The sequence below is a fragment of the Gossypium arboreum genome, chromosome 6 (assembly GCF_025698485.1).
Source record: "Gossypium arboreum isolate Shixiya-1 chromosome 6, ASM2569848v2, whole genome shotgun sequence".
NCBI classification, from domain to species: domain Eukaryota; kingdom Viridiplantae; phylum Streptophyta; class Magnoliopsida; order Malvales; family Malvaceae; genus Gossypium; species Gossypium arboreum.
In genome coordinates this window covers 102,976,738-102,986,546 of record NC_069075.1, presented here as the reverse complement: position 1 = coordinate 102,986,546, position 9,809 = coordinate 102,976,738, and the positions used below count along the sequence as shown (strand labels likewise).

Below are 9,809 nucleotides of genomic sequence, written 5' to 3'. Positions count from 1 at the left end.
AACCATAATTTAACAACCATCGCATTACTTACATCGTCAACAAACCCTTAAACATGAAACTGATGTTTTACCCAATCTTGGTATTATGTGACTTTTTCTTTTTTGGTCATGATCACCCCATCATTAAGTTGCATCAATATTTATTTTAGGTATCCATGAATTTTCAATTGATATAATTTTTTTATATGTGTCATTGTAAATTTAAATTCGTAGAAATATATTTAAAAGTAACAAAACTTTGAGAATTTGTGAATATTCAAAAATATTAATAATTTCGAATTATGTTTTCACTTTATAACTTGGCAAGTCAGGCCGGATCATGAATTTTTTCTTTGGGATCAAGGAGAGACAAAAAAAAAAAAAAAAAGAGTAACCCGATCCTAATTCGACCATGCTAGAGCTCACCAGGTTATGTTTAAGCGAAGAAGATGCTAGGCATGTGATGAGCTATAAATAAAATTTGGATATGGATGTGCAAAATTTATTGACTGTCATGAAAGCGTTTTCAGTTACCACCATCATCAGCCGACCTCAGATGAGAGCTGCTTCTTCCTTGCTTTTTCTTTGAGATAAAGACTGTGGATTGGGTTTTATTAGTTTCATTTTTGTGTATCTTGATCTTTGTCATGTTTTGTAGTTTACTTGTGGCCTTGTTGGTTTTGTCATATGTGGCTTTTATTTTATATAAATATAGAGTGATCATATTTATAATATAAATATAAATACATGTTTAAACAATTTTAAAGTAGAAAGAAAACATTATAACACAGATAGAAAATAATTAAAATAATTTGGATCAAATATACACCTTCCAACTATATAAGTTAGAACTAGAAGTTAATATATAATAATCACATATGATGAGATTTAAACATGAATACTTAATATCAATATTTAACCTTTGTCAACAATAAAAAGATCTTATTAGCTAGACCATTTAAGATATTTTCATCTAGTTCGATTGGGACCTTCCATGCAAAGTTGTATTAGGCTTCTTTTTATTGGAAGTGTGTGGCTCTTTTTCTTCGGTCATATGTGACCGGATTTCTCTTGATCATTTTGTGATAAAATAGTTTTACTTTTTTTTTTTTAAAAAAAAAATAAAACATTTGCTTTGATAAAATGATTACTTATGTCACTATGCTTCAAGTCCTCACGCTTGATTATCACACATTTTTATTTTCGGGTTTCATTTTTTTTAGGGTTTAAATTTGGTAATTATTTCGATATTAGAGCTTGAATTTCTTTTTATCTAAACTAGTCTTTAAATTTAGAAACTGTTCTTACATTGGGACCTAAACTTTTTTTGTTCCAAGTTAATATTTCCTTGAAAACCTTAAAGTTTAGGCCCTAACATAGGAACAAATTGCCAAGTTCAAGCCCCAATATAGGAATAATTGTCAAGTTCAATGATTAACTTTGATAAAAAAAAAATAGCTTTCAGCCTAAATGTGGGAGCAATTGCCCATTTTGAGCCCCAATATAATAACAATTATCAAGTTTAAGAATTAACTTGGACTAAAAAATGTTCAAGCCCTAATGTGAGAGTTGTTACCAAATTCAAGCCTCAAATAATGATTTATTTCAATATTTAGCATTCATTAAAAAATGGATCATGTACAACTAAACCTAAAAGGCTCAAAACAAGATACAAATTAAAAAAAAAAAACAAAGGGCCCAAAAATACCCAAGCCTAATATCATACATTGTTAAGAAACCCTAGCCCCTTGCCGAACTCAAGGTCACCATCATCGAGGAGTAAATGTGTTCATTGGTCGGGCTAAGTTGAAGCCTGGATCCAAAAAAATCAAACTCAACCTGTTTTAGGTTCGGCTCAATTCACCCAAAAAACACGATGTACTATTCAAAAATTAATAAAAATATTAAATATATTTTAAATTAATATTATATATATTTATAATTAAATTTAAATTAAAAATATTTTTTATTCAAATTGAATTTGGGTTGGCCTGACTCGAGGTGTAAAAAATATTTGTCCAAGCATAGTTTAAGTTAAGTCGAGTAGGCTACCTGACCCATGCATAAGTCTATTGGAGGGGTAGAAAAAGGAACGCCATAGGTAGCTAGAAATGCAAGAAGCAAGGCGATTATACCCGTTATCAACACGAATGCCTCTAGTAGGAGTCCATGCATTAACTAACCCAAAAAAGACATTGTTAATCATCATGAAAACTAGTTGAGGAGTGGTGATGGAGGAGATCCACTGGCCATAAAGTGCCCTTAATCACTAAATGAAGGTGTTTGGTGCGACAAAACCCAGGAATGAATAGAACTCCAGCTAATGAAAAAAACTAGCAATGATGCCATCTAACAAGGAGATTGAGGCTTGCCATGGAGGAAACAAACCTAAAAAAGAAAAACAAAAGAAAAGGACACCACCTTAAATAAGACGACTAGAAACCAAGGAAAAAGGAGTGAGATTTGAGTTTATTATACTTAAGAGACCATGCAAAAGAGTGGCTGGCTGGCGGCGATCGGAGCAAAAATTGGCCACACCGAAAAAAAAAGGCAAGACCTTACTCTTTTTAGAGAGAAAGTAAGTTAGAGAAAATGAAAAAAAAACTTCGCATGTAACTAGGATTTTTTCTTTTTACAATTATGTTGAGTTTTTTTTGTTTCATATATATTTTTTTCTTTGGTTAAAATGTGCCATAAGTATTTTTTGTACTCTTTCACAAATTCTAACTTTAGTCATTATACTTTTATTTGCAAGAAATTAATCTTTTATTCTTCATATTTTAAAATTTAGGTCTAAATGTTAACACAATTAAACTTTTTGTTGAATTTGTTGGTGTGATATTTTAAAAAATTAAAAATAAAATTTAGTAGCAATACAACTAAAAGATATTTTTGTAATGAACTTAAATTTTCTTTTAAAAAATAATGTTAACAATTGAATTAAAATTTGAATATTTGAATATTTAAAGAATAAATTATAGAAATAAAAATATAAGAACGAAATTCTAAATCTATGAAGAATAATTTTAACCTTTTCATTTTTACTCTTCTCCATTGTAATTATTTTCTAGAAAATTTTAAAAGCAAACTACACAATTAGTCTCCAAACTATGAGTAAGTTTTTGTTTTGGTTACTTAATTTAAAAAAATTACAATTTGGTCATTGAACTGTTCAAAAGCTTTCATTTAAGCCATTAGACTATTAGCTATATGACTTTCTCTTTCGCACTACCTGCACCAATTGAAACCTCTCTTTCCCCTTCTCTTCTATAGTTTAGTTTTTTTTTTCATGAAATAGCTTTGGACGTCGTATTTGCGAACCAAAATTTAAACGGATTTTATCTCCAATCTCTGACAGTGATTGTCAAACCGACTTGATTTAAGATATGTTCTTCTACTTGTTGATGAGTACTGGTTCACTGTACCGATTATTAAATCGTCATTTGGAGCTCACTAGCAGAACATTTTTTAGAAAAAATTAACAGTCCAATTACTTAAATAAAAACTTTTAAATAGTTCAGTAACTTAAATAGAAACTTTCGAATAATTAAGTTAAAAAATTATAAATTTTAACTGCAGAAAAATAAAACTGAATTACAGTGTACCAAATTTTAACTGCAGGCCTTCCTCTTTGGATCCAAGAAATGCAACAATGGTTTGGAAACGAAAACGTATGAGAAATCTGTAGAAAGAAAATAAAAGTGTGAGAATGGGGAACCAATCAAGTTAGTACATTTCATTGCTCTTCTAAGTTGTTTCAACTACATTTTCACCATAAAAGTCGCTAATACGAAAACATTTTATCCATATTAATTTAAAATATCTAAAATTTAATTGAAGTGAACAAAATCCTAAAATAATTCAAATCTTATATTCTATCCTAAAAATTTAAATGATTTAAATTTAAATTCGAAAATTTTATAACCTGGTTTAAAATAAACCACTCAAAACTAATTCAATATATCCAACCCAAAATAAACTCCAAACTAAATCATCAAAGCCTCCTGTGCAAATTAATTACCCAAACAATTAGTTTTACCCGTGAGTTTGTGACAAAATTTCTTGATATAATAAAGTGTTAGAGTTGTGTGACCCAAATTTCTGTTAAAGAAATAATATAGTATAAATTGCACAAGTAGAATCATATAGAACTGTACTTCTTCTATTTGATATTGATTATTGATTAAAATAAGGTGTTCAACCTTACTACACTACTTTTTACATTGATTAGAATAATTTTTTTAACATTTAAATAGATGTAGTCAAAACTCTTCTTGTATTATTCAAATTTGACATTAATTAATTTTTTCTTCAACCTATAATTTTTTCTCGAAAAGATTTTCATATAAAATTTATATATATTTATTATTATTATTTATTATTTTATAATCATTCTATTGCGATTATCTACCTTAGTTTTAATATAATCAAAATGATTTCAAAATCCAGTCGTCAACGTTTTTAGTCTGCTTCCGAATAAGTCACCATTTACTTTTAATTTGACTTGAGTAGTGATGATGGCCACAACCCACATCAACACGATTATTCTTCACCATTAAAAAATTATATTCTAAATAATATATCTCTTGGATATCAAGGAATAAGCGTTGGAAAACAATCTAGTAAAAGAAATAACCACTATTCTAATTTATTATCTATATCTATATTTTAATGTAAGTTGCCCCATATTCGTCAAAAAGATAATATAACAGGATTCCCACTTAAATCAATCAACTTGGGAACAAGAATCCCTACATTTCTTTTCTACACAAATAAATTGCACTACCTTTTTTTTTTTTTTATAAAAATGATAGTTGTTATTGTTGAAGCATGTAATAAAAATAAGCGTTAAACAATTACGAACAAGGTTTTAAAATATATATATAAATTTTGAACACAACTTATTGTATAATCTTGTTCAGTCATAAAACTATATTACCTTTAACACAAAATGTACCAGTGAAATTATAATAATTTATTTTTAGTGGTGTCGAAAATAGTAGTAGTTTCGGGATCAGTAAGGCCATAAATATTTTTAATTAATATTTATGATTTAAATATAATATTATTGAAATTTTGATTTAATAAATTTTGTTAATTGGTGGTATAGTCAAGTTCAAGTGGTTAATTCCTTAAGTCAAGTGGTTTTAGAAAACGAGTTATCGAAATCTCATTTCTATAAACCGAGCTTATAAATATTTTTATTAAATATTTTTGGAGTGGATTATATAATAATATTGTAGTTTGGTTCGGAAATTTTAACGTTAAAATAGTTAATTAATTAAAAAGGACTAAATTGTAAAAGATGCAAAAATTGATGTTTATTAGTTAAAGGTGTTAAATAATTAAGTAAGGAGAGTCATAGGGATTTATGTGGAAATAATACCATAATAGGAAAGGGTATGTACGGTTGGACCCATTTTAATTAATTAATATGTTATAATTTAATAAAATAATAAAGTAAAAGTATGTTAAGTTATATTAAACAAAAGAAAAACAAAATTTCTCCTTTATGTTCTTCTTCTCTAGCCGAATATCACCATTGTTGAAGGTAAGAGATTCGGCCAAGCTCTCCCTAGTGCATGATTATATCTTTTAGGTTAGTTTTTAGTAATTTTTATGTTTTTGTTATCATATTAACTTAATCTAACTAGCTCGGAGGTTAATTCGTAAAACTGTTAAAATTTTAGGGACTTACCATGAATGGTTTAAGTGTGTTTGTTAATTTATTTGATAGATTATTAAGTATGGTTGTTAAACATAAGTATTTTGTTAAGTGATTTTTGATGATTTTAATGCTTAGGGATTAAATTGTTGAAATAATAAAATTCAATGTAAATTGTGTGAAATGAGGAAAAATATGGGTAAGGGAAAGTCGGCTAGCATGAATTTTAATTAAAAATGGTTAAATTGAAATTTTCGGGTTTAGGAACTAAATTGCATAAAATGTAAAATATTGGGGGTAATTTTATAAATTTCCCATTAATAAGGATTACAAGTTGTATTAATTATATTAATTTATTTGAATGGTTTAATTGAATGAAAACTATTATTTAGATCAAGAAACAAATCAAACGGATCTAAAACGAGGAAAAGTTAATGTGTCGGGTTAGTCGTCGACTTCGTTTTTACAACTGTATTTGTCGAGGTAAGTTCGTAGTGTAACAATATATATACGAGTGTTTCTTTATGATTATGTATATTAATTGCTAGTTAATTGTAATAAATGTGAAATTTCATTGTTTACTTATAAATTATTAAATGCTACAATTAAGTACAAATGGAAAATCAATATCTGGTAGTGGTAAATCTTGGGGTTGCACAATATTGAAATGAATGTAACAGATTTATAGTATGTGTACGGAAATAAGAAGGGCCTCTAAATGGTTGGTTTACTAATATTATGAATTTAAGTATAATGCCCGATTGAGCGTAGTAAATGGTTAGGATACGATTGGCATGCCAATAGGGTTAGTATGCGCGCTTGTACAGGTTTGCACTTTGGTGCCTCTATTTGCACTTCGATGCCTCTGTATTTGCACTACGGTGCCTCTATTAGCATTTCGATACTCTTTGGTGTGTTTTGGGGGAAAACCAAGTATCCGAGTTAATTTAGTATAGTTCAACGGGCCATGAAATTTTACATTTAAATGTTAAATTACTCTTTGAGTTAGATTTATCTATAATGATACGTTTGTGTATATATGTATATGTATGGAAGCATGGATTACTTTGGTTTGAGCCATTGTGTATGTTGAATTATATGAGATGAATGTTTTGATTAGTATAGTTTGATAATGAATATTAATGCCTTGGTGTAATTATATGTCTTATATATCTATAAATATGTTATCTAGTTATGTATGTGGTGTGTTTAGAGAATTAAATGGTTATATGAGTATTTTTTTCGAGTATTCAAGGTTGTTTTATTTGGTTTGACGGGTAAATAAAGCTTTAAAGGGTATGTGATTACATGAAATGAACTATGATTTTTGAGTAATGATATGGATTATGATGAAATGTGTAATTGAAAGGAAAAGATGGTTTAGTATATATATGTATTGAGTAGTGAATTTTGAAAGTGAAATGCTAGATATGTTTTATACCATGTTTTGATTGAAATTATATATACAATGTTACACCAACTAACCTTGTGAGATGGATTGTATAGGAACAGAAAGCTGGCTTATGACATAATGAAATTATGTTTGGTTGTTTAACTTAAATGTTTGGTAAGTTAAGTTTCCTTCATACGAGCTTACTAAGCATTAGTTCTTACACAGTTATTTTTCTCTCTTTTATAGATCATTGGATGCTCGATCGATTTGAATCACGTAAGAGCACAATCACACTATCCATTTGTCATATTGGTACTTTTGGTTGTTTTGAATAACGGTTATAAATAGCATGTACTAGAAGTTTTTATGTTATTTATCAATGTGATGTGGTTTAAGTTTATTTGCCTATATGCCTTGATGTTGGCTTATAAATGTAAATATGTAAGTATATGTTTTGGTCACTTGTGAATGCCTTGAGATTTAGATGGCTCTTGGTTCATTGAAGTGTGAATGAAGTGGTTAAATGATTGATGTGTGATGAAAGTTTAAAGCATGAATTTATGACATTGGATTTGAATTGATTTGGATATTAAATTGTGGTACCAATAAGGGTATATTGGATAGATATTTAGATTAAATTATATGAGAAAGTTTTGACCTGTAATAAGGTTTGGATGTTGAATTGATAACTTGGTTTGTTTTGAGTTTGTACCAAGTTTATATGTGTCTTAATGTCCTTAGTTGATAGATGACAAATGAAAGTGTAAAAATATGGTAAGTGACATTTATGTGTGCTCATATGAAAGTAGGCAAAATATGGTTGAGTGGTATGCTTTGAAATGGTTATTTCATATATATGAATTATGCATAATGAATGAACTTGCAATGTTGAATTGAGTCGATGATTTGTTGAATTGTGGTGTCAATTGATGCCATACTGGTTAGGCACCTAAGTTGGTTGGTTTTTGATTTTTTTTTTTTGGGTGTGTTTTAAAGTGTTTTGGTCATGTGAAAATGATTGGAATGGTATGTGTTGTTATGCAAGAAAAGGTCAATGTTTTGGCTTGTTTTAGGGTCATTTTGAAAAGTACACGGGCTATCACACGACTGTGTACAACACATGGCCAACCCACACGGTTGTGTGTCATTATTATTTTAGGTGCAGGTTTCACATGGCCTGAGACACAGCCAACGACACGATCGTGAAAGTCAGTATGTAACACGATGTAACACCCCTAATCCGTATCCGTCGCCGGACTAGGGTTAAAGATGTTGCCGAAAAAATCAGAACATTTCACAAATTATTCACAAACATCATTCAAACATAATCATCCATCATTACAGAGTCCCTAACATAGGTCAACGAGACCTTAAACATGCTTTAAAAAGGAGTCGGGACTAAACCGAGCTCATACAAAATTTTTCAAAACTTAAACAATTTTCAAAGTTGTACAGGTCACATGCCCGTGTGTCTAGGCCATGTCAAAACAAGACATACATACTGACTTGTCCACACGGCCACAAGACATGCCCATGTGCCAGGCCGTATGAAAATTAGGGAGGCTACTGACTTGGCCACACGGTTAACCACACGCCTGTTGATAAACTATAATATATACATATTTTTACCCCACGCTTGGCATATTTATGGATGATTTTTCCTTGGTTTCATTGAATTTGATGCTCCTAATCCTTTAATTTCATGGTTTATACTTAGGAGAGCTTAGGATGGCGAAAAGAGCAAGAAACAGGCCAAAAACGGACAAATTGGGCCTAAATCAGTGTTTCACACGACCTAGGCACTTCTACACGGGTGATCCACACGTCCGTGTGTGACACACGGGTAGACCACACTCCCGTGTGTCACGCCCATGTCGACATTAATCCAAGTCAAAATTACACACGGCCTGACCACTTGCACACGAGCGTGGCACACGACCGTGTCCCTGTCGAGCCCAAGTCTAATTCTACTCAGAAAAGGCTAATTCTGGGCTATTTTGGGCATTCCAAAGTCTATATAAACACCCTAGAAGAGGATTAAAGGGACACACAGAGTAGAAGGCAGGAAATACTCAAGAACAGCCATCAGGATTAGCTCAGAAGAAGGATCTACGTCAAGACTGAAGATTTCCATCCAATTTCCTAGAAGTTCTTTGGGTTTCTTTATGTTTTGTTGTTTTCCATTATTATGAACTAAACTCCCTAAATACCTAAGGGAGATAAAACCTAAGACTGATCTTATTATTATTCGAGTTATATGATAAATACGTGTTCTTATTCTTAATTGTGAAATTAACTCTTGCGTTAATATTCTAGGATATTAATTCAGGTTTTTAATGTGCTTATTCAGTAGAGCAAAAGTCCCTGTTTAAGAGTAGATCATTCATAATTTAGCGGAGTTGCATGCAATCTGTGACACCCCTAATCTGACCCTAGTCGAAAAGTGATTTCGGGACCGCGAAACCGAGTCATAAAAATAATTAACAGTCATATTCGATGCTTATTATATGTGAATATGAATGTGTGGAAGTTTCATACTTTAATTTTATCATTTGTATGCGAAATTATTAAATAGGACTTATGTGAGAAAATTTAGAAATGTATTAGGCAAATGTTGAAGTAACTTATTAATGCATGTTATAAGAATGCTTGGACTTGCATGTCAAATAACCCCTTTTGCTAGTAGTGGCCGGCCAAGATGATGGACTCATATTAAAATATGTATTAATTTTAGTTAAATGGTTTTATACTTTAAATAAAAATAAGGAAATT

The 9,809-nt window shown here is 30.2% G+C and overlaps 2 long non-coding RNA genes across 2 annotated transcripts; one reads left to right on the top strand and one right to left on the bottom strand.

Annotated features, from left to right (window-relative positions):
- Positions 1-1,575: 1,575 nt before the first annotated feature.
- Positions 1,576-2,613, bottom strand: LOC128293716 (uncharacterized). Its single transcript, XR_008283893.1, has 2 exons — positions 2,032-2,613; positions 1,576-1,792 (listed from the first exon to the last, which is right to left on the bottom strand). It is a non-coding gene; the product is annotated as an uncharacterized LOC128293716 (long non-coding RNA).
- A 2,844-nt stretch (positions 2,614-5,457) lies between these two features.
- Positions 5,458-7,610, top strand: LOC128293734 (uncharacterized). The gene is made up of 3 exons (XR_008283918.1): positions 5,458-5,530; positions 6,037-6,127; positions 7,284-7,610. It is a non-coding gene; the product is annotated as an uncharacterized LOC128293734 (long non-coding RNA).
- Positions 7,611-9,809: the final 2,199 nt, after the last annotated feature.